Source organism: Peromyscus eremicus, chromosome 15 (assembly GCF_949786415.1).
Source record: "Peromyscus eremicus chromosome 15, PerEre_H2_v1, whole genome shotgun sequence".
Taxonomy (NCBI): domain Eukaryota; kingdom Metazoa; phylum Chordata; class Mammalia; order Rodentia; family Cricetidae; genus Peromyscus; species Peromyscus eremicus.
Genome location: NC_081431.1, coordinates 39,145,630 through 39,170,067, shown reverse-complemented (window position 1 = coordinate 39,170,067; position 24,438 = coordinate 39,145,630). Strand labels below are relative to the sequence as shown.

Genomic DNA, 24,438 nt, shown 5'->3' with positions numbered 1-24,438 from the left:
GCTCTGGTGAGCACAATGAATGTCGCGATTCCATTAAAACCCTCAAAGAAAACAAACCCGGGTCCTTCCGAGCGAGCCGGCAAGCACTTTAAAAGCTTCGCATAAGCTGTCATTTGTGCGTTCAGAAACCCATTAGGACTGCCTCCTTTGGAAATACGTGTGATTCTTGTCGCCTAATTTTAAACATTCAAATTTTCTTACAGTGACCCTTATCCTCGAGCACAAATTTCTCACGCCTCACCAGACAACGCAATCCATTTCGAGGATGCTGAGATGCGGAATGGATTTATTATAGCAAAGAGACATGTCTGTCAGAAGGAAAATTAGAGCCCAGAGTTGGAGGAGTAGGATGCATTTGAACACTGGGGAATACAGCAAGGTACATGTGAGTTTCAGGAGAGCTACAAGGCTGGGAAAGGAAGGTGGTTACCAATTGGATAATGGAGATGCCAGAGGGCCAGGCTGAGTCACACATCTCCTCTTCCCTCACAAAGACTTGGACTCAGGCCTGCAGGGACTGTCAAAGGCATGAAAACTCTGGGGCAGGCTCTTCAGCTTGAACCCCGAGTCTCTTGCTCACTTAACGGACTCAGGCAGAGATTGATGTCTTTCAAGGAGCCTTGAGAGCGGAAATTCAAGGTAACTCATAGAAAATTCCATATTCTTTCATTTATCAACACCAACATCTCCTTTTTTTTGCCCATGAAACGTGGTTTAATTAAATTCATGAAGTCGATGTGCTTTCCAGGTTCCCCTTGTAAAGGAGAAAGTATGTCTGTGTGCAAAATGAGGGATGTGGGCTTTGGAGCCAGACTGTCAGGGTTCAATTAAATGCCAGTCCCATCACTGACTGGCTGGGTGTCCAGACTCTGCTCCTTAAACTCATTTTCTTCATCACTATCTGAAATAGAACAAACAATAAATGGCAGTTTATTATTTTCATCCTTGATACTTGAGATATAGTGTTTTGGGGTGCCCACCAGAGATGACCACTCAGACATAGTTTATAGCCAATTCAAAGGCTTCATTCCAGCTGGCTGGGACTACACTCAGGTATTCAGGACCCAAGTGTGACATTTAGTGTTTAGAGCAAGGGGTTTTTATAGGTAAAAACCACATCCTTGTATCTTACTCAGCAGCTGCAGGGGAGGCTTTACACAAGCAAGCAGTGTACCAGAAGCTAAGTTAGCTGGGGCATTGTGACCTCAGGTTCCTAGAATAAAGTTGAGTACTTTTCCACAGGGCTTCCCAACAAGAAGATCAAATTCTAGCTAAATCTAAAATGGCCTCAGCAAGAATCCAAGATGGAGGAACCTCGGCGCTGCCTTGCTTTCACAGTGGTTCTTACACTGTCTGGTCAAGTTGAGCAAGATTCAGGTGTTATCACACCACTTGGTGGTTCATCCCTTGCCTAAAATATAAGAGACCCTCAGTTTAATCTCCAGCAAAGCCAAAATAAATACAAAGGAAATCCAGATAGCAAAAAGAAATCATTACTTGTTTAAAGTCTTAAGCTGGAAGGTTCCTCGCAGAATATTTGATCTATCTTTCTCTTTTTAATTTTTTTATCTTTGTATCTACATATGTGCCCTAAGACACACGTGGGGGGGGGGGGTCAGAAGACAACCTGCATGAGATGGTACTGACTCAGGTCGTCAGGCTTGGCAGCAAGCCCCTTTACCTACTAAACCCTCTTGACGGCCTCCACATCTCTTTTTTTAAAGAATAGAATTATTGGGCTTGATATGCTGGCATGCACCTATGATCCCAGCACTCAGGAGGTGTAGACAGGAGGGTCAGCAGTGCAGTCATCCTCAGCTACACAGCAAATTTGAGGTCAGCATGGGTTAGGAGACCCTAGCTCAACAAACCAAAAGCAAAAGGAATGACTGCTCTTATTAGTACTCACAAAGGTGATATGCAGTATAACAATGTAACTTTAGCCGGGCGGTGGTGGCACATGCCTTTAATCCCAGCACTCGGGAGGCAGAGCCAGGCGGATCTCTGTGAGTTCGAGGCCATCCTGGGCTACCAAGTGAGTTTCAGGAAAGGCACAAAGCTACACAGAGAAACCCTGTCTCGAAAAAAATGGAAAAAAAAAAAAACCCAAAACAATATAACTTTAGATGTTTTATATTCAAACATATATATATATTCCACATCTACAATGTATATAATATAAACAACACAGTATGAAATTTGGAGATTTTAGAAGAACACGGAAATACGCAACAATCCTAAAATTTATGGATATATGTGCAACTTTCGAGCTCATACTATGCACAGTTGTATAGTCATCTGCTTTTTATTCAACAATATGGTGTGAACATTGTGAAATTTGTTTTTTGAAAACATGGTGTTTAATTTCTGCACACATTTTACTAATGAATATTCAACAACTCAGTCAATGCTGTATCACCGAACGTTTGGATAGTTTCCAGTTTTTGCCTATTATAAAGTATAATGTTTATTTCTTAATTATGAAAATTCCAGTAGAGAAAGTTATGAACCTTCTGAGGATTTTACTTCCTGTTGCCAGATGCCCTTTCTGAGAAGTCACACCACTTTACACCCCTCTAGGAGCATTAAAAATGCATGCTTTCCTGAACGATAGAGAAATGTTCATGAGTCCCACAGGTGAACGCAGGCTCTCTGTCATCGTGTTTCATTTCCTGGATTTCTAGTGAATTTTAAATATGCTTCCGGATCATTTGCAGTTCTTCCTTCCCTTCGCTTGTGTTGTGTGTATGTGCTCGTCCGTGCATTTGCCTGTGTGTGTGGAGGCCAGTGTGTGTGTGTGTACACTGTGCACTTCTGGAGGTCAGGGGTCAACTTTTGGGAGTTGGCTCTCTCCTACCATGTGGAATCTGGGGATGGAATTCAGATCATGAGTTGATGGCAAGCACTTTTATCCTCTAAGACAACTCTCCTACCCAAAGCACGTATTTAAATAACAATTGCGAGTTTCTAGGGGACAGAGATACCTTTTGTAAGCATTACAGCTTCAGTGGAAAGGTATCCTGGCATTGGTTTGGCTCAAGGCCTCTGGTTTCTGATACATCATCATTCCTGGATCCTCACTGAAACTCCTCTCGGATATCTTGGCCGCCCCAATTCATGGAGATCCTGTGGGTATGGTTCCACAGCAGGTCCTAGTTGGGGTAGATGTTAGGGTGGACCAACCCAAGACCCAGCTGTGGGACTGAGTAATAGCTGAGCTGGCCAATCTGGGCCACTGGGGCCATCTCCCTCAGGCACAGGGCAGAGCCAGCTCCCATAAGCCCATGTCTTCAGGGTCAGTTCTCCCTTGCCCATGGTGAGGGGCAGGGCCATTCCTCTTGAGTGTGGGGGGCCCAGCTCTCCAGTGAGGGTTGGGGCCAGCTCTCTTGCTGCAATGTCCAGTGAGGGACAGGGCCAGCTTCCCCAGGGCCATCGAAGAGTGGAGTGGGCTCAGCATGGCCCTCTGATTTCATCACTCATGGTTCCTATGGCTCCCTGTGGGTGACACATAAAAGAGGCAGTTAGTGGTACTCAGGCCACATCTATAAGAAGCAATAAACCTCATTGACTCTGAAACTATTTTTTCTCCTTCATGGTGTTGGACTTATCAAATGCCAGTCGAGAACTCTATCATGGAGCTGTGGAGTCTTGTGTATCTTGATACTTCTTCTGAGTGCTGGGGTTACAAGTAGGAGCCATGAGGCACAGCTCTAGTTTGGAGTTTTTTTAATAAACATTGCCAGTTAACACTCCCTTCCTATCAAATTTTACCCCCCACCACCACTGACTCATGAAGTATAATGATCCATTGTCCCAAGCAAGATGCAGACATGTGTTATAGTTACAGCCTCACTCTTTGCTAGTCAAAATCCCACTCAAATAACAACTTCCTTCTCCCCTTATTTTGTAGAAAACAAAAAAAAACCAGTCTCAGGGCAGTTACTGCTGTGACTAACGATGATAAACAACAGGACCTCAGACTTTGGGAAGTAGAGGCAGGCTCGGATGTTAGAGAGCAGGGAGAGCTGTGGATAGATCTGTGCTCTGACCTGACGCGGCCCACCTGGTTCTACACTGTTAGCCGGAACTTCTTCAAAATGCTCCCTTGGAAGGGAAATTCTGGGACTTGCGAATAAAGGAGGGCGTAGGATCCCCCAAAGCAGTGGCAGCTGTTGTCGTGAAATGTTGGGACTGGGGTGAATTTTTTTTTTCCAAATAAGCAAAGGCAAACTGATGGGAATATGGAAAGGCATGAGAGAAATAATATTTCATTTAGCAAAATTAGGGGCCTACTTGCCAGCCTGTTAGCATCAGCTCCTGTAATGATTTTGCCTGAAATGGAAATGAGTTAGGAATCAAGCAGTTTGAGAATAAGCTCCAGATGGGGACTGCAAGCTCTTGGGTATCATGAGCCCGTCACACGTCACACTCCAGGCAGCAAAGCTAGTCAGTCAGTCATTGGGACATTGGGTATGGACTTGCCTTGAAGGGCTCCCTCTTTTTCCTGAATAACAACAGATCATGGCCTTCTTAGAAAAGTGCTCTGTGGCATTCTTATTGACCAGGCGTCAAAAGGGAGCAGAGCTGTGGCAGGGGGTTGGGGGGCTCCCTCTCTACCTCCCTGGGACCATGGAGTCTTAATGTCTTCTGGTCACTGCAAAAGGACTTCGCTCATCTGACTAGAATTCTCAAGGCATTCCAAACGGTCGATTCATAGTTCCTCCTGGTCAGTTGCTCTCAATGTATTTTCATACCCACTCTATGTTGTCAAATCAACTGTCATATGAGGTGTAAGAGAAAGCCCTTGCCTCTGGATAGGAGACACTTAGAAAAATGTCACCCTGTTTCCTTCCAGATCTTTCTAATACTTTCTTCCATGGAGAGAATCACAATGGCAAGTACAAAGGGAAAAGGCTCATTTGGAAGACAAGTAACAGTAGAACAAGTATTTTCTTAGGGTATTAAATAATGATCGGCTAATTGTTGGATTTAAATCACAGAAAATGGCAGATACAGAGGTCCTTTTTGAAACAGGCTCTGAGGCTGGTGAGATAATCCCAGCACTTGGGAGGCAGAGCCAGGTGAATTTCTATAAATTTAAGGCCAGCCTGGTCTACAGAGTGAGTTCTAGGATATCAGGGAATACATAACGGGATCTTGTCTCAGAAAACAAAAAACAAACAAACAAAACACACACACACAAACACACACAAGTAAATAATTAATAATGAGAGTGAGTCTGCCAACCCAAGTTCGATTTCTGGAACCCATGTAATAGTATGTAAAGATGGAGGAAGAAAAATGAACTCACAGAGTTGTCCTCATACCTCCACACACTTCCTCCTCCAGACACACACACACACACACACACACTAATAATGAACGAGTAATTTTTTTAAGGTGAAAACCTATAGTGGAGATTGCTTTTTTTTTTTTTTTTTTGGTTTTTCGAGACAGGGTTTCTCTGTGTAGCTTTGCGCCTTTCCTGGAACTCACTTGGTAGCCCAGGCTGGCCTCAAACTCACAGAGATCCGCCTGGCTCTGCCTCCCGAGTGCTGGGATTAAAGGCGTGCGCCACCACCGCCCGGCGGAGATTGTTTTTGACTTGTGCATGCACATATACGCCATGCATACCCACTTACAAAAAAGCTTTAAATCTTATGTCCCCCAAACAGTCACCTCTGTGATGTCACTTCTGTGATTTCTTGAAGTGTTACATGTGGGAGTCTAGTTCCCACCTTTAGAAGGGTTCTTAGGTGGAGGAGAGAGGGATAAGAAAATATCAGATAGAGAGAGAGAGACCTAGATGATGAGAAGAAAGACAGAAACACAGGATAGCTTTGAGGGGGCCTGGGTCAATACCCAGCAGCCCCAAGGTTTATTCAAAAGGCTTTTTATAATATGCCAAGGGGAGAGGCAAAGGACCTCCCCCTTGCAAGATCAAAGAATACCGTACAGGCACATGTAGACCCTTCCAAACACCTGGTAACCACACTCATGATCAAATCATCCATTATGCAGTCCTGCTAATGCATTCTCTGACCCTGAGTAACTTGGGCCCCCACAAAGTCCCCCTTCTTAATAATATAAATCTCAAGTAAGTACAGAGCTTAACTCCATGCAACTCTGAATCTGCTTTCCCACTAAGAGCTTGCAAATAGCTGGAATAATCATAGCAATACTCCTGCTCCTTATGGCTGTTATATCTCCTAATAAAGGAGTAGAGGATGATAAAGATAGAATAGCCTTTTTGAATGGGTCTAAGATGTCTACAGCAGTCTTAGCTGCACCAAGCCCTTTTTTACATCAATAAACTCCTGATGCAACTGCATCAAATCTAAAGACTCTCTTAGCTTCACCATACCATGGTTCATCAATATCAACAGGTTAACATAATTCTAGCATGAATATTACTGTACACAATTACAATTCTCACAAACTTACATCTAAAAGCAAACTCTCAATAGAACTATTTACACTTTACAAACTTTAACAAACGTCCGAAAGCAATCTCTTAATAGAACTTTTTGCACTTCTTGCTAACAAAACATAGGGTACATGAACACGAGTTATCATTAATCTACTAAAGGGACAAGAAAGCCGGGCGGTGGTGGCGCACGCCTTTAATCCCAGCACTTGGGAGGCAGAGGCAGGCAGATCTTTGTGAGTTCAAGGCCAACCTGGTCTACAGAGTGAGATCCAGGAAAGGCGCAAAGCTACACAGAGAAACCCTGTCTCGAAAAATAAAAAAAAATTAAATTAATAAATAAATAAAATAAAGAGACAAGAAAATATTCTTTAATTAAAGAGGAATATTAACTCCCCCTTATAATTTTTTAAGCTTCATCTTGAGTCTGGGTAGAAAAAAACCCAAACCTCTCAATTTCTACACAAAACCAGTTCCATCCATTCCTATATAACAGTTCCATAAACAGTTCCATTTCTACACAAAGTTTGTGAGTCACCACAGTTAACAAAACAGATATGCATACACAAAACAATTCATAAGTCATCACAGTTAATGAAGTCTATACATATAAGTGAATTCAAAATTGTCCCATTTTGGCTTTTTCACAGCAGAAAGCATGCAGACCCTCTCTGCTCTCACTGGCTCTCTTGGTGTCTACTGCCCATGACAGGGTGATGCCTTGTGGGCCTCAGATGCTGAAACTTGGTCAGTGGCTGCTCTCGCTGATGCTTGCACTTGTGGCAGGGGCTTCTGAAGCCGCTCTCAAGGACCACCAAGTCTGCAGTAGCTGCTCGCTCCCAGATGCTGCTTTCTGTGCCCCAGGTCCCATGCTAGGGAAAAATCTACTAAGTTTCTATTATACTTTCACTATATTCCTATACCTAAAATCTACATTTCTCAAACTCTGTGATTTACTTATATTACACTTTTAGACCTAACTTAGTAGATAGATAAAGATTGAGAGAGAGAGAGAGAGAGAGAGAGAGAGAGAGAGAGAGAGAGAGAAACAGAGAAACAGACAGAGATACTTATTGCAGCCTAACTTGAACTATTCTGCTTTATATTTACAATTTTACTCCCGAAGAATAGAATATTACCACCTCAACTTAATTCATCACCAGACATGCCCCCTTAACCCACAGTGCCCCCTCTCTTTTATCCTCTGCACCTAAGCACCATGTTGGGCACCATCTGTGGAAATCCAGCTCCAACTTTTAGAAGGGTTCTTAGGTGGAGGAGAGAGGGATAAGAACATCAAATAGAAAGAGAGACCTAGACAATGAGAAGAAAGACAGACAACACACAGGACAGCTTTGGGAGGGCCTGGGTCAAAACCCAACAGCCCCAAGGTTTATTCAAAAGGGCTTTTTATAATATGCCAAGGGGAGAGGCAAAGGACCTCCCCCTTGCAAGATCAAAGAACACCATACAGCCACATGTAGACCCTTCCAAACACCTGGTAACCACACCCATGGTCAAATTATCCATTATGCAGCCCTGCTGGGTAAAGCAAGCCCCGATTCTCTGACCCTGAGTAGTTTGGGCTCCCACAGTTACAGACCCAAACGCTTTTAGATTTCTTTTCATTTGGTCATCACGTGCCAAAGAACAGTGGGTGTTTCCCACTCATTTCCTAAATGAAACTGTGGAGGGATGTCAGGTGCTCTGCTCAAGGTCACCTAGCTCCCTGCAGCCGAGTTTGCTCTCTGCTGCTTCTGAGTGTGTCACGGTTCCAGCTGTGTTCTGCTGTGGACAACAGTGTATTACCCTTGACACTCTTTGGTGGGTAAACTTGCCTTGGTTTTGTACCCAGGCACCCTTTGAAGTGTGATTTTTGAGCTGGGGAAAAGCTGTTTTAATGTACCCTAGATAGGCTTAGCAGATTTTTCCCTAGCATGTGCCCATGACTAAGAGAACATAGTGTCTCAAGTAATTTCCTTCAGTTCCCTTTCAGGGTCTGTTTTCTATTCCTTCCTTCCTTCCCTCCCTCCCTCCTTCCCTCCCTCCCTCCTTCCTTCCTTCCTTCCTTCCTTCCTTCCTTCCTTCCTTCCTTCCTTCCTAACTTCGTCTTTCTTTTTGTTAAAACCATGTCATCAGAAACAATTGCCTTTCTGAACACACTGGAGATATACAATAACCATTAGGAAAGAGAGCTTGGTTAAAAATGACTTTTGAAACAACGAGAGTAAGTTAAAAAGAGTGATTCTTTCTGGTTTGAGTTAGAAGCAGAGAGCATTCCTCAATAAACAGTCCTGCCCAAACCAGCTCGCTCACCTTTAAGAGAAAAGACCAGAATCTCCCTCCATTGTCTCCTGACTTCTCCCCACTTGGGGGTGAGGCTGCTTCAGTACTGGCTGGAGGGAAGAGCTCACAACCCGACCTCTCTGAACACATACCTGGAAGTCTGAAGAGACAGGCAGAACTCATCAGAAACAGCGCTCTAATCCTCAGGAAGTACCGTCCTAAAACACAGACGCCATAGCAACGGCTGATGTGAAGTCGCCGGGACATTTGTGTTGTCATGTAACCAGGATTAGTTTCCGTAGACAGATATTTCCTGGCTCCAGACAGCTTTAGAGTACCTAAAGAGTGGAAAAGTTCATGATCAGCTAGGAGTTATGTCAAAATCCTCACTGATGCTCACTAATTAAAGCAAGTTTTGACCAGTTTATTTTTAGGTTTTCCTAAAACAGACTCCCAAACCACAGCATTAAATAGATGGAATTTCCAACAAGTGAGGGTGAGAAGTTTTGTCGGGGTTCTTCAGGTTCACCTTCGGCTCAGGAATTATCACCTCCGAAGCCTCTGAGCGCTGACGTCACAGGAGAATTTTCCAAATTGAGAATTTGGGTCTCTTGTTTTATTTTTGAGGTCTTTAAAAGAAGAAATGATAACCTGTTACATCCCTGCTATTCTGTGGCAGAGCCAAGTGGGTGACTCATTGTCCCTTGAACACACCGCTCACATTCCCACCCCCACCCCCACCTGTGTCCCTGCTGGACTCTACCTGGAGCCTGCTCCCCCTCCCCCACTGCTCTAGGGGACCGTGGCCACAGGCCATCATCATCCAGGCTCAGTTCTTCTCCCAGGTCAGCTGGACCCCCCATCATCTGTCCAACACTTACAACTTGGCTTTCCCTGTCTGCTTTGGATAATTATCTTTCATGTCCTACCTCTGAGTTCCATCACTGTCAGCATGGCTTTCTTTCCTTCTGTCTTAAGAAAGAGAGAGAAAGAGAGAGAGAGAGAGAAAGAGAGAGAGAGAGAGAGAGAGAGAGAGAGAGAGAGAGAGAGAGAGAGAAAGGAAAGAAAGGCCTGACAGTGTGCTTCACAGCAAATAGGTACCCCCACCCCCAAACTCTGCTCACTAGTTTGTGACTCATTGTCTCTCAGTGCTTAGAGATAGGACTGTATGTTCCTCAGGACAGCAAAGCTGTCATTTCTTCCCTCAGGTTTATACAGACTGGGTTCTTGCTAGCGTCTCTCAGAGCCAAGGTCATGCAAGAGGACCACAGCACTCTATTTGAATGTCTGCTCCTTCTTATCTGGGGCTATTATCCCAGCCAATGGCAAAGACATAATTTACAATTATGAGGACTCAGAAAGGCAGACTGTCCTGCTTAATGGAATGTCAAACCCAGCTTTGAGAAAGAAGGTCAAGAAGATAAGAGGAAGAATATACAGCTTCAGCTAGGGGAGCCCCCCCGCCCCGCCCCAAGTGGGAGAAATACCTGAGAGATTCAGTGTGGGGTCAAATGGCCTGTTGTTGCTTTATGGGTTCACCTGCTTCAAAAAGGGAGTAGAACAAACAGATTCTAGCTCTTGGTGTGAAATGAGGCTCTTTCTTTAGGCAGCTGACGGAGCAGGAGAAAGGAGAGAAGGGACAGAGACAGTGAAATGTTATCTAGAGAGTCAGTGAGACAGACGCCTCTGGGAAGATCAGAGCCGGTGTGAAAGCCAGAGCAAAGGATTCAATTGCATGGGAGAAAATGTTAGGGGCATTTTTGCCTGACTCTACAGAAAACTTTGCTGAGTTAAGGGGTAAGTAATAGATCTGAATCCTGACTATCTAGAGATTACAGGGCAGCGGCATAGCAATTAGAAGCAAGGGCCTGGAGTAGCAGGAACAGGGTTCAGATCCCAGCTCCGCGTTCCTGGGCCTCAGTTTCCTGCAGACAAAGAACGTCTCCCACGGGGAACTGCACAGAGAACATTAAGTGAGGTATTGTAAGTGGTTAGTTCCGTCCTCGGCTCCTGATAAATAGTAGCTCCATCCATATAGACAGATGGGATATTTCTTGATCTCTTTTTAGACAACTTTGGCTTCACAGTGCCCTGGGGGTGCCAAGGAGGGACACAAGCAGGCAGAGATTCTCCACAGAAGGACTAGCCAACGCATTTCTAGGAACAATAACATCTGATGTTAAATTTGGAATTATTTCCTGCTCTAGGCAATAATAGCTCTGTCTGTTCTCATTAGCCACAACATCTTCGGAAAAGTCTGTTATGTACAACTGCTTTGTGTTAGTGGTACTTTACGACAGAGAGGAGACAGGCAAGGTCTGTGCTTTGCCTGCGTCTCAAGTGGGAGGGAAGAGATAGAGCAGGAAGCAGCATTTGAAAGCTGGGAGTGATGGATGCACCGGAGACGGGCCAAGGCGAGAGGCCTCTCTCATTCACAGCCATCACAGGTAGAAAGGAAAAAAGCCCCGGATGCTGTTTTCACTGAGCTAATCAACGCAGGGCTGGAAGTGGACAGAAAGGCTGTCTTGGGCTCTCTGCCCAGTAGCAGTTTATCACTTCTGGTTCCATTCAGTGACTCACCTAGAGTTTCTGTAGCACATTCTAATTAGTCTGCGCCCAACACGTTGGTAAGGCCAGCAGCACTGTCCGCTGTGGCTTTGTGTGCTGGAGGGTCCTCAGGTCCCCAGCCTCCGATACAGGCGGAATGCAAATGAACAGCAGCATAAAAATTACGTGGCTCCAGATGGGACAGTTTCTACGGTTTTCCAAACGTTCTGCTCGGGCTGCAGTGACCGTCCCTGACTGGCTGCCCAAACACTCACCGGAGAACTGATTCACTGAGTTGAGCCCCAGCCACTGCGGCCACTACCTACCTCACTCTGGGCTCCCTTTTGACCTTTTACCTTCTCTCACCTATAAACTCCACAGGTGCAGACACCTGTCTGGAGTTTCTAGAATTTCTTCAGACCATCTCCCACTTGTTCACGTGAGAGTATCTGTCCTTCTGACCCCCACCCTCTTTCTCCTCTTCCCCTCCCCCAATTTTGACTCTACACCTCAACTTCTATCTTTGTTGGAAGGGACCCCAACCTCCCTTTGGACAAAACCCCAATTTTTCTCTACCCCAAACTTCTAGGGCTAAACAAAAACCTGCAGAACTCTAGGCAGAGAGAAACACGGAGACTGTGAAGTTTATGTTTAGAAAACCAGAAGATTATCACTTCAATACTTTCAGGAGTGGTCAAATGTTCTTCCTGCCCTCAAATTTTGGAGGCCGAAGTGCAGGTGCTCAGAGGCCATGGTTGTCTAGTGTTCTTACCTGCCCCGCCGCTCGGCTCACTCACAGGGCCTATGTTGTTGCCCGGCCCAGCCTGTCCAGGAGTTCTGTGTTGCTTCAGTCACTCCAAGCTGAAGTTTTAAGGCCTGTCTGTGGCAGCAGGAAGGTCCAGCCTCCGATGAACTGAACCCTGAACAGCCGTACAAAGGTGTATTTATTGGTTGTTACACCAAGTTGTTTTTTTGGGTAAAGTATTTCCTCATACCAAGGTCCCTAATCTAATCTACATGTCTCTCTAAAGGAAAGCATCACATGCCCTCATGACTCCGGTCCTTTACTGTGTATCCTTTGCAGTACACAACAACCCAAGAGCCTCAGGTCTGCCACAGGCATCTTGTGACCAAAGTCATGCGAGGCCTGTGACACCCCTTCAGCCTTCAGAAAAACAATTCTACCAGTCACGGAAAACAATCGCTGTTCTCCTTGAAGGTACTTTATTGTCTATCACAACCATTCTTCAAGGTCAAAGTACTTCTAGAAAACGATTCATTCTGACGTCTATCTATCCCAGACACAGCAACTCTGCTAAATTCCTACAACACCAGTCTTCCTCACAGAAGGGCCGGCAGAGCCGGCGGCTCGGTTCAAGCCTGGCTTTTTGTTCCTTTCCCTCAGCAAACCCACCTCCCCCCCCCCCCCCCCCCCCCCCCCCCCCCGTCTCCTGGGGACCCATGGGTGTCTGGTCTGTCTCTTCTTTGAATTGACTGCTCCTTACTGCTTTTCTGACAGGGGTGACTAAAATTCCCAGGGACAGGCTCCACTGGAGTTCTGTGCTGAAATCTCAACAGCCACCCCTTCCTCGAGCCAGGCTCAGCCCTCTAACTGGTGGTAGGGGGGATGGTGAAAGCAGTCTAAGCAACAGGCTGTGACAATTGTTCTGAACCTAAACAAATTACGCGGGTCACCGGGACATCCCTCATTTCTCACTGCCGGGTGCGAACGCCAGTGGAGACGATCATGCATAATTTATCCTCTGATCAATGGGAACCAAAGGCCATGAGAGAATAACAGCCCCTGAGGAAGACCTCCTTCTTGCCTGCCTCCCTCCTTTCCCTCTTCCTCTTCCCTTTCTTTCTTTCACTTTCCTTTTGGACAAGCGCACTCTAACAAAGACTTGCTTTTTCCACTTTCCTCATGACGTCATTCTCCCTGACATAACCTTCCCGGCATTTCTTCCCAGACCTCCTTTGCAATCAAAGGCAACTGCCAGCCTACTTATGGTTCTGGCTTTAATTATCGGTTGTTCCCAGTGCGCCCGGCTTTTTCACTGCTGTCTTGTAGGCATGTGGAGGAGGCTTGGTTGCCGGGAAGTCTAGGAATGGTCTCTGCTAACCGGGGTGCAGCCCTTCCCAGCCCTCATGCTTCCTGTCACCCATTCTTCTGTTCTCAGTGCCCTCTCCTTGTTTTCTTATGGGTCTCATGTCCCTGATGAGCGATCGGGTCTCCTGTTCCTCTAATGCTCATTTTATTTCCTATAATTAACCATTAATCTCTTCCTGTCAACCCCTTTAGAATCCCCTGCCTGTTGACCCCCCTCTTGCCTCCTAGTAGACACAGGCACAGCAGAAGGCAAAAGGTGAGAATGTCTTTCTGTATGATATAAATATGTGTTGCTCTGAATGGTTGATAAGTAAAGCTGCATTGGCCTATGGCAAGGCAGCTTAGAGGCAGGCGGAAATCCAGGAAGAGAAAGGCAGAGGTGGAAGAGACCCCAGCCTGCTGCCCAAGGAACAAGATGCCAGCAGACCGGTAAGCCACGGAACACGTGGCAAAGCATAGATTAATAGAAATGGGTTAATTTAAGTTATAAGAGCTAGCTAGCAAGAAGCCTGCCATAAGCCATGCAATTGGTAATTAATATAAGCTTCTGAGTGATTATTTTATAAGTGGCTGTGGGTCCCTGGGGCCAGGAGGAACTGGAGAAAACTTTTGGCTACAGGAACCAGCCAGCCTACTACTTTGAACTGGACTTAGAAGTTAAACTCCAAGAAGGAACATACTCAGTGTATCCTGATGGAGAAGTTCTCTGATAGACCCTGGGGGTGGGCAAATACAGGAAGCAGAGCTTGTGGGGCTGAAGAGCATCACTGTTCTAAGAATGCTAACAGCACCAACTGAACAGCTTTGAACAGCAGAAATGTACCACCTCAGTCCTGGCAGCTAGAACACCAACATCAAGGTGTAGGTAAAGCTGGGCTCCCTTATCTCCAGTAGCAGGAAACCCTTTCTTGCCTCTTCTAGCTACTGGTGATTTCCTGGCCGTCTTTAGCATTCCCTAGCTTGCAGCTCTAACCACCCATGGATTGTCATGTGATCTCTTCTTTATGTGTTGCTCTTCACAAACCACACTTGGCTTAGAGCCCACTCTAATCCAGAATGACTTCATTTTGACATCTACAATGACCCTACTTCCCAGGAAGGCCACATTCTGAAGTACTAGGATTTTTGACTCGTCTTTTTTGAAGAGATGCAGTTCAACTCATAACAAGGAGCATGCCCATTCCAAGAATAGCCAACAGCTACATTTGCTGGAAAGATGGGTGTGAATAGGGATGGGTAGGAGATATAAACAACTTAGCAAATAAACTAACTGGAAACTAAAACTATAATCTCATTCACTTAGTCTAACGTGGCAAAGGTCTTTATGTCTCTCATTTCGGTCTAGTGCCTTACAGGCTTTTGCCATTGGTCAAAAGTAAGTGTGTTAGTTACTATTCTCATTGCTTTGACCAAGATAACTGTTAGGGAGGAAAGATTTTTTGGCTCACAGTCTACCAAGGCATGAAAGGCAAAGCAGAGGTCTGTGGTGATGGTGTGAAGCAATGCTTGTTCACATGTCCACTAACCCAGAAACATAAACACACAGAGGCTTATATTGATTATGAACTGTATGGCCTGTTGGCTCAGACTTCTCACTAGCTAGATCTTACATCTTAAATTAACCCCTTTACTATGTGAAAGTTAAAACTTTCCTTTTAAATAGAAAGAAAAGGGGAAATAATGGGTGATGGTGCTCTGCATGCTGTGAATGTGTTGCTCCCATTGGTTGATAAATAAAATGCTGATTGGCCAGTAGCCAGGCAGAAAGTATAGGTGGGATAAACAGACAAGGAGAATTTTGGGAAGAAGAAGGCTGATTCTGGAATCGCCAGCCAGACACAGAGGAAGCAAGATGATAAGACAGAACTGAGAAAAGGTACCAACCCACATGGCTAAACATAGCTAAGAATTATGGGTTAATTTAAGTGTAAGAGCTAGTCAATAATAAGCCTGGGCTAATGGCCAAACAGCTTTTATTTATCAACCAATCAGAGCAACATATTTTCACAGCATACAAAAAGACATTCCCCCATCACCGCCTTCAAAGGCACACTCTTAATGACCTACTTCCATACTCCAGGTCCCACCTAATAAAGGTTCCATAACTTCCTAAAACAGGGCTTCCAGCGTGGGGTCAAACGCCAGAACCTGCGGGGGGACAATTCCCATTTGAACCACAGCAGTAAGTAAGATAGGAAACTGCCCCATGGGTGAGCCCATTGCGTTTCCTCAGTCATGTGACAATGTCCATGTACCATGTTCAAGGATGAATCCCATACAGTAGGGATTCAGCACTGAATATCACAGGCGTGGCCTCTACCGTCCTGAGAAACAACTCAGAGTGAGGTGTTCCTAGTCCTCAGGCATGACCTTCCTTATCACCAAGGAAGCGCGTTTGGAAGGAATTTCAAAGCAGAGAGATTACAGACTGGCGAGTGGCAAAAATGCAAAACAGGAAATCACTTTACAAATGGAAAGTGAATGGACGTATGCCCGGGAGGGTGGCAAGCCTGTGCAAAGTCTTCCTGTGTCAAGGCCATGCCCTTTGTGGTGTCAGGTAACTAAATCCTCCAGACGGCTAAGGCATACTTGTTATTCCCGTGATGAAAACAGAAACCCCTGAACTGACCCTCCTGGACGGGACAGTACAACACACTGCCCAGTTCCCAGGCGGCAGCTGAAGCTCAAGACAGACTGGGAAACTCAAAACTACGTCTCCCTTGAATCCCAGAGAATGGAACCAAGCCGGGACAAGTGCGGTGACGTGGAAGTGAGTCTTCACCTCTCATCCGGACAGCGCACTTGTTGGGAAATTACAGACTGTCCTCCGTTTCCCTGGAAAAGAGGTGCTGCTGACATGTGACTCAGTGCCGTTACAGTCACCGGAGTTCACATTTTCCATAAACTATGGATGGTCTCTGCATCAGGCTGTATTTGCAAGAACCATGTTCCACGCCTATAAAACACTGCGTGAAATTACTTTTCAAAAAAGTAATTTCAAAACATCATGGTGAATGAGGCAGCTCGGCTCTCGTCCTCCCTCAAGTGGCTTTACCTGCGGAGGGAGTCTCCCTTGAGAAGTACGATATGCTTTCACGCACAGTAGGAAAGAAGAACAATGAACGACTGTCGTTAGGGATGTTCCCAGCCTTGCTTTCTTCTCACTCCATGAACACAGTAAGATGGCACTCATCTCCCCTGTCCAAAGCTCGGAATGACCTCATCAGTTACTTGAGCTTCTGTGGAAACGCCCTGTGCCACCCTGACCAGGGGACTGTCCCAGCACGCGGCTCTTCTGTGGCTGCTTTAGAGGTTATGGAAGCAGATGTCCAGGTGGGTCTGCCAGCATAGGCCAGAGTGTGGGTGAAAATCAACCATTTGTGAGGTTAAGTCACTGAAGTTGTGTGTGTGTGTGTGTGTGTGTGTGTGTGTGTGTGTGTGTGTGTGTAGGGGGAGGCTGCTAGTGTCTCAAACAGCCTTGTGCCTTGTTTTGTCCTGATAGGGATCAGCAGTAAATTCATCCTAATTTACTTATCCACAACCTGATGGGTTCATAGACAGAGTTTTCAGGGAAAACCCACGGGGGATTTGCTCAGGTGTGTCCCTGCCAGGGTAGACCTAGCAGGAGGCCAGGATAAAGTGCCAGATAAATTGTAGAGGTTTTAGTAGGAAGCTCCTAGAATACACTTACATTAATGTTTAATTGTATCCAGACCAGTGGTTCTCAACCTGTGGGCCATGACCCTCTTTCATGTGTTTATCAGTCTTGTCCTCTGTTGTGTCCTCTGTATTGAGACAAGTACCATGACCAAAAGTAACTGGGAGTGCCTTAGAGTTTCTATTGCTGTGAAAAGACACTATGACCATGGCAACTCTTAGGAAGGAAAACACTTAACTAGGGTGGCTTACAGTTCAGAGTTCAGTCCTTTATCATCATGGTGGGACATGGAGGCGTGCAGGCAGACATGGTGCTGGAGAAGGAGCTGAGAGTCCTACATCCGGCAGGCAACAGGAAGTGGTCTGAGACACTGAGTGGTATCTAGAGCATACATGAGCCCTCAAAGCCCGCCTCCACAGTGACACACTTCCTCCAATGATACCACACCCACTCCACAAGGCCACACCCTCCTAATAGTGCCTCTCCCTTTGGAGGCCATTTTCTTTCAAACCACCACAGGGAGACAGGGGTTATTTCAGCTTCCAATGTAGAGTCAGCTCAGGGAAGGAACTGAAGCAGAGGCCAAGGGGGAATGATGCTCACTGGTTTGGTCTCCATGGTTTGCTCAGCCTGCTTTCTTATACAACCTAGGATCGCCTGCCCATGGGTGGCACCACCCACACTGGGTTTGACCCTTCCACATCAATCGTTAATCAAGATAGCGTCCCACAGACTTTGCTTACAGGTCAGTCTGATGGGGGTAATTGCTCCATTGAGGATCCCTCTTCCAGAGGACTCCAGCTTGTATCAAGTTAATAAAAACAAAACAAAAACCCAACAGCACACCCTCCGGTCACTATGTAGGTCTGTGAATAACCCAAGACTCTCCCTCCCTCCCACCCCACCCCCCCCCCCCCCCCCCCCCCCCCGCCCCACCCCGCCCCACCCCGCCCCTCTCTGCCCTTTATCCTCCTGGTCATTGTTTCTATATAAAGCCTTCATCTCGCACTGAAAACATAAAATGAAACAGGCCTCACTATTTAAAAGCAAAAAAAGGGTGGCCACTTATTGTCTACAAAACAGTTCAAATTTATGATGAATAATATGCACTTTTGTAAAAGTATGATCCGCAGAAGATGGATATGTTCTATGAAAGTAGATTACTGTTTGAAAGGACAGAATTAGGATAAAATATCAGATATACCTCTTTTCTTTTTCTTTCTTTTTTTTTTTTTTTTTTTTGGTTTTTTGAGACAGGGTTTCTCTGTGTAACTTTGTGCCTTTCCTGGGACTCACTTGGTAGCCCAGGCTGGCCTCGAACTCACAGAGATCCGCCTGGCTCTGCCTCCCGAGTGCTGGGATTAAAGGCGTGTGCCACCACCGCCCGGCTCTTTTTTTTTTTTTTAAATTTTGTGTGTAGCCCAGGCTGACCTCGAACTCGTGATCCTCCTGCCTCCGCCTCCTTCAGCAAATCCTACTGGCGTGCGCCACCACAACCGGCCAGATATACCTCTTTTCTGTTTTTGAATACTTTATATGAAAGTATGGTTCTTTGAATCATTTCCAAAACACTATTTTTTTTTAAAAAATAGGGGCCTTTATAATACATTTCTTTACTTTTAAAATGTACATACTGTACTGTTCATGGCTGAGGAGCTCTGGTTGTCCTGGAACTCACTCTGTAGACCAGGCTGACCTTGAACTCAGGGATCCACCTGCCTCTGTCTCCTGAGTGCTGGGATTAAAGGTGTGAACCATCATACTCAACTTGTAATCTTACAGCCAGTCAGACTCCAACCAGAAAAACCAATAGGTGATTTAATTTTCAACTTAATGACAGTTTTGGAAAAAATTAAACCCATTTCACTGTTATTTCCTGTGTTAAGGGTTATATAAATGAAAGGATTAAGCCTGGCTGTGTTTGCCTGACTAGATTTCCTTGACAATGAAAACTATTCTGGGCAATTGAAAGCAAGAAGAAATGCCACAAAAGTAATCAAAACCATGGAATCCTCCAAAAGTTTGCTCAGCAGTGGTCATCAATATAACACAGAAAGGATATCTTTTCATTTGTATGTGTGTAAGTGTTCTGCTTGCATGTATCTGTCCACCCTGTGTACACCAGGTGCCCTTGTAGGCCAGAATAGGGCCTCAGATCCCCAGGAACTGGAGTTATGGACAGTTGTGAGCTGCCATGTGGGTGCTGGGAACTGAACTGAGACTTTTGGAAGAGTAGCTGGTGCTCTTAACTGCTGAGCCATCTCTCCAGCCCAAAAAATGAGAGCGAGAGAAAACTTAAAAAAAACTGGGCCGGGCGGTGGTGGTGCCCGCCTTTAATCCCAGCACTCGGGAGGCAGAGACAGGCGGATCTCTGTGAGTTTGAGGCCAGCCTGGGCTACCAAGTGAGTCCCAGGAAAGGTGCAAAGCTACACAGAGAAACCCTGCTCAAAAACAACAACAACAACAACAAATTTAATTTAAAATTTACCTTTCAAAGTTGAATATATTCTAATGTCTGTCTTATGTACTATAAACACCCTAAACGTTGTGTGTGTGTGTGTGTGTGTGTGTGTGTGTGTACTTTAGAATATCTGTTTTTAGTTTAACATTCCCCCAAAATGGGAGAAGAAAGTGACGCACGAGTACTTGGAAAGGGTAGAATTGCTAACTTGCAGAGGAAAGAGTGTCTTTTCCAGAGCAGAGGCAGGGGGATCTCTGAGTTCAAGGCCATCCTGGTTTACACAGCAATTTCTAGGGCTACATTAGAGACCCTGTCTCAAAAAAATCAAACCAAAACAGTAATAGTAACAACAAAAAGAATGTCTAAAGCAAAAACAATCCAAAGGGGCAAATAATGTAGATTCTGGTCTGAGTTTCTCTCAGTCTACACTGTATGACATCTACTAGTTACTGTACCACTCAGAGTAAGAGTTGGGTTTCCGAGAACATTTTTTCAGCTAGCCACAGCCTGTGTTCTTTTTTTTTTTTCTTTTGTTTTTGTTTTTGTTTTTCCAGACAAGGTTTCTCTGTGTAGCTTTGCGCCTTTCCTGGAACTCACTTGGTAGCCCAGGCTGGCCTCGAACTCACAGAGATCCTCCTGGCTCTGCCTCCCGAGTGCTGGGATTAAAGGCGTGCGCCACCACTGCCTGGCCAGCCTGTGTTCTTTATACACAGTTCTTGCGCGTTTACATATAAAAATTAACAAAATTAGCATGAGGCTAATTTAGCGTGATAAATTATATAAATAATTGGTGCATTTACTGTGCTGTGCAAAGTTGAAGGACAGTCTTTCTAAGCCAGCTATCCAGGTGGCCCTTCCCAGTGGCAGGACACAAATATAGCTCTATGCTGCCATCTTCTGGTCAATATGTATACTACACTTGCCCTCACCTGTACCCACCAAGATAATACGTATGTGAAATATTTTGCTACTATGTTCGCTTTACTTTTTTTGAAACATGCTCTCATTATATGACCAATAAGTTACAATTCCACTGCCTCAACCTCCAAAGTTTTAAGATTATAAACATGTGCCACCATGTCCAGCAGTATCTGGAATCACCAACGATCCAGAGGACAATAAACTCAGAGGACTCATTTTCTATAAAAGATGTTACATTTTATGCAAGTATATGTCTGTTTTCTTGCATCTTTTCTCTTTAAACCAGTAGCTTAAACCTTGAAAAGATTATGGGAATAGATAAGAAAAAATTCAGTTTTTTTAGTTTCAAGTTGAATGCTATTTTCTTGAAAGAGCTTTATTTTGCTTATTTATGCGTTTTTCTGTTTTGTTTTTGTTTTTGAGACAAGGTTTCTCTATGAAGCTCTGGCTGTCCTGGAATTCACTCTGTAGACCAGGCTGGCCTCAAACTCAGAGATCTACCTGCCTCTGCCTCCTGAGTGCTGGAATAAAAGGTGTGTCACCACTGCCTGGCCTCTTGTTTATCTTGAGACAGGGTCTCTACATGCAGTCCAGGCTGGTTTCAAAATCCCCATCCTCCTGCCTTAGCTTCCCACACACAGCCAAAGAGCTTTTTTCCCAAACAACCTGTAAATGGTTCTCTTCTTCCAATCAAATAACATCATCTGTCCCATTTAACGAATTCTGAGCAGCGTGTGTTAGCTGATGCAAAACCCTCAGATTACATAGAAGATCTTAGCGAATCCACATGGTCACTCACTTAAATGCAAGGCTGAAGATGAGCTGTTTGATATTTGAGAGACCTCTTCTGGAACCCAATGGGCTCCGCCAAGGTCTTCTATAGGGAGGACTTGCACCTTCCATTCCCTATCATATGTGACTTCAGAGTGCACCACAAGATTTACAATCTAAATTTACCATCCCGTTGGAGTGTTTCTTTTAGATTTATTGATTTCATTTTATGTGTATGAGTGTTTTTCTGCATGTATGTTTGTGCATCACATGCTTGCCTGGTGCAGTGGAGGCCAGAAGAGGGCATCAGATCCCCTAAGACTGGAGTAGACAGTTGTGAGCTGTCACATAGGTGATGGGAGTCCCTATCCTCTGGAAGACCAGTCAGTGTTTTTAATCTTCAAGCCATTTCTTCAGCCTTTATTCTTAATTTTTAGCAGGAAATTCAACCATTCTTGAGATTTAGAAAGTGAGATTTTTTTTTTTATAATCACAAGTTTTATTTTTACAGATTTCACAGACTCCAAGCTCAAGGCTACAGGATCCCTGTTGTGATCAGTTTTGAGAACATAACAACATTCTGCTGATGATTTGAAGGTGTTCTTATGAACTTATGCAAATTAGATAGTACCATCTTATTGTCTCTACCTGCTTATCTGCCCACAGTCCTGCTAATGGGCTTACTGTGTTGGATTAAAGTCACCATTTCCTAGATTATGTCAACACTGCCAACATGACTTGTGATATAAGAATAAGCTACAGATCCACATCTTCACTGTCTTGCATGTTTGGAAAAAAAAAAATTGCAGCCTTTGGTAGGTGAGATTTTTTTTTTCCTGCATGGAGAAGTGGACCTCTGCTTTATTCGTTAATTTATATTGCGTAAGAGAGGAAAATGACTGGATGTCTGAATCTTATTAAGTAAAGCAAGAAATCGGCTTGCTGTTTTTTCTCTACTGTGATTCCTACGCTGAGTCTTGGCCTGGTGTGCCCTTCTCTGAGCCACTGGCAACATTTTATTGTCCTTTTTCATTTTCTACGTATGAACACTTAAAGAATGATGACCATCTCTTGTATATATTTACACCACTTTGTTTTTTGAGCCAGGCACCCCAGGTGTGCTGGGTTTGTTTCTTTGGCTGGGTGGATTAGGAGTCCCCTGTGGCTCAGTGGGAGTGAGAGAAGGAAAGAATCATTTTATTCATCTTGCTTTCTTCAAAGAGTTTAGCAGTGTGTGAAATATAGCAAAAACGTGTTTTTTAATGAACCATATATATTTTGATAATAATATAAAAATGCCAATATTTCACAAAGCCTGAATTATACTAAATTACATTTTTTTCCTTTTCTTATTTTTCTCTTTTTGAGACAGGGTCTCTTTATGTAGTCCTGGGTGTCCTGGAGCTCACAATGTAGACCAGGCTGGCCTTGAACTAACAGAGATCTGCCTGCCTCTGCCTCCCTAGTGCCGGGTCTAAAGGCATACGCCACCACTCCTGGTTCCAATTACATTTTTTCTTTAGATAAGGTCTCATGTAGTCCAGGCTGGCCACAAACTCGATGCACAGCTAAGGATGACCTTGAAAGTCTGATCCTTCTGCATCCATATCCCAAGTGCCATCAGGTTTGTGCCATCACCTGATTAATGCAATGCTGGGGATCAAACCCAGGGCTTTGCACTTGCCAGCCACGCACTCTGCCAATAAGCTCAGCGCACCGCTAGTACTTTTATGACAATGAAAATATTCTGATTGCTGTCCTGAGTCGGTGCCACTAAAACAGATCGACTTTTGTTCATTCATCTTTTTAAATCAGTTCAGGATGTGATGTCGGAAATATTTTACAACATTCCTATCTGTTTCTCTTTGGACTTCTGTCAAAATGATAAGAAAGAACTATGGCTTATAGTGAATGCAAAAACACTGGAAAATGAAAATGTACTTTCAGATCTCTGAGCAAGGTTAACAGCACTCCTTAGAATCACTTAAAGAAAAGGCCAGTTTAAAGGTTTATTTTTGTTTTTACAACTTACCATTCTTAGGTATATCACGTCAGCATTTATTTTACTTGCAAAAATGCCTCATTGTTTGCATGCACACACACACACACACACACACACACACACACACACACACACACATATTGTAACAATAGTCACAAGCTGGATGGAAGAGATCACCATCTTCTGCCTGCTCCTTTGGTCCACTGAGGCCCCGTAAGCTAGTGCTTCCAAATGTGTTTTTTGGTTTCTCAGTGTCTGTTTGAACTCAATGCAATATGTTAAGTTTTAGCTGGAGAATTATATTTTCTTTTGGCCTCTTGGTTTTTTGTGATTCATACAAACATATACCTTTCCCAAGAAACAGAGCTGGGGTTTGTAGAAGACAGGCCTGGGTTTAATCTTCAGCATTACCAGAAAGAAAGGAAGGAAGGAAGGAAGGAAGGAAGGAAGGAAGGAAGGAAGGAAGGAAGGAAGGAAAGAAGGAAGAGACAAAGAAACAAAGAAACAAAGAAAGAGCCAGGCAGTGGTGGCATACACCTTTAATCCCAGCACTCGGGAGGCAAAGCCAGGCAGATCTCTGTGAGTTCGAGGCCAGCATAGTCTAAAGAGTGAGATCAAGGACAGGCACCAAAACTACACAGGGAAGCCATGTCTCGAAAAACAACAACAGCAAAAAACCCTCAAAGACCTCATGTCTTTGCTTGGCAAGGACTCACACCTCTAATCCCAGGAAGTAAGATGGCAGGGCACAGAAAGTCATATAAGGCGTGAGGAAACAGCGAAGTCTCACTCTGGAGGCTGAGGAGTTGGTGAGGTGAGTTTGGTTGTAGCTTGTTCTGTTTCTCTGATCTTTCAGTATTCACCTCAATATCTGGCTCCGGGTTTTTTATTATAAGACCTTTTAAGATTCGTGTTACACTCTGTAGACCAGGCTGACCTTGAGCTCACAGAGATCCTCCTGCCTCTGCTTCCCAAGTGCTGGGATTAAAGGCGTGTGCCACCACTGCCTGGCTAGGATTTTTTTTATATACATATGGATACATGGATACGTACGTGTGTGTGTGTGTGTGTGTGTGTGTGTGTGTGTGTATGTATATGTGTGTGTATGTGTGTGTGTGTGTGTATACATGTGCAGAGACTAGAAGACAACTCCAAGTTGTTCCATAGGAGGCCCCACCACTTTGCTTTTTGAGACAGGCTTTCTTAGAGTAGACAAGTCTGTCTGGACAGACAGTGAGCCCCAGGATCCACCTCT

The 24,438-nt window shown here is 44.7% G+C and overlaps 1 long non-coding RNA gene across 2 annotated transcripts; it reads right to left on the bottom strand.

Annotated features, from left to right (window-relative positions):
• Nucleotides 1–316: 316 nt before the first annotated feature.
• On the bottom strand, nt 317–9,386 carry LOC131925375 (uncharacterized). Of its 2 annotated transcripts, XR_009383232.1 has the most exons (4): nt 9,243–9,386; nt 8,866–9,051; nt 2,985–3,495; nt 317–901 (listed from the first exon to the last, which is right to left on the bottom strand). It is a non-coding gene; the product is annotated as an uncharacterized LOC131925375 (long non-coding RNA). The 2 variants fall into 2 exon arrangements; XR_009383231.1 differs by having other exon boundaries at nt 8,866–9,386.
• Nucleotides 9,387–24,438: the final 15,052 nt, after the last annotated feature.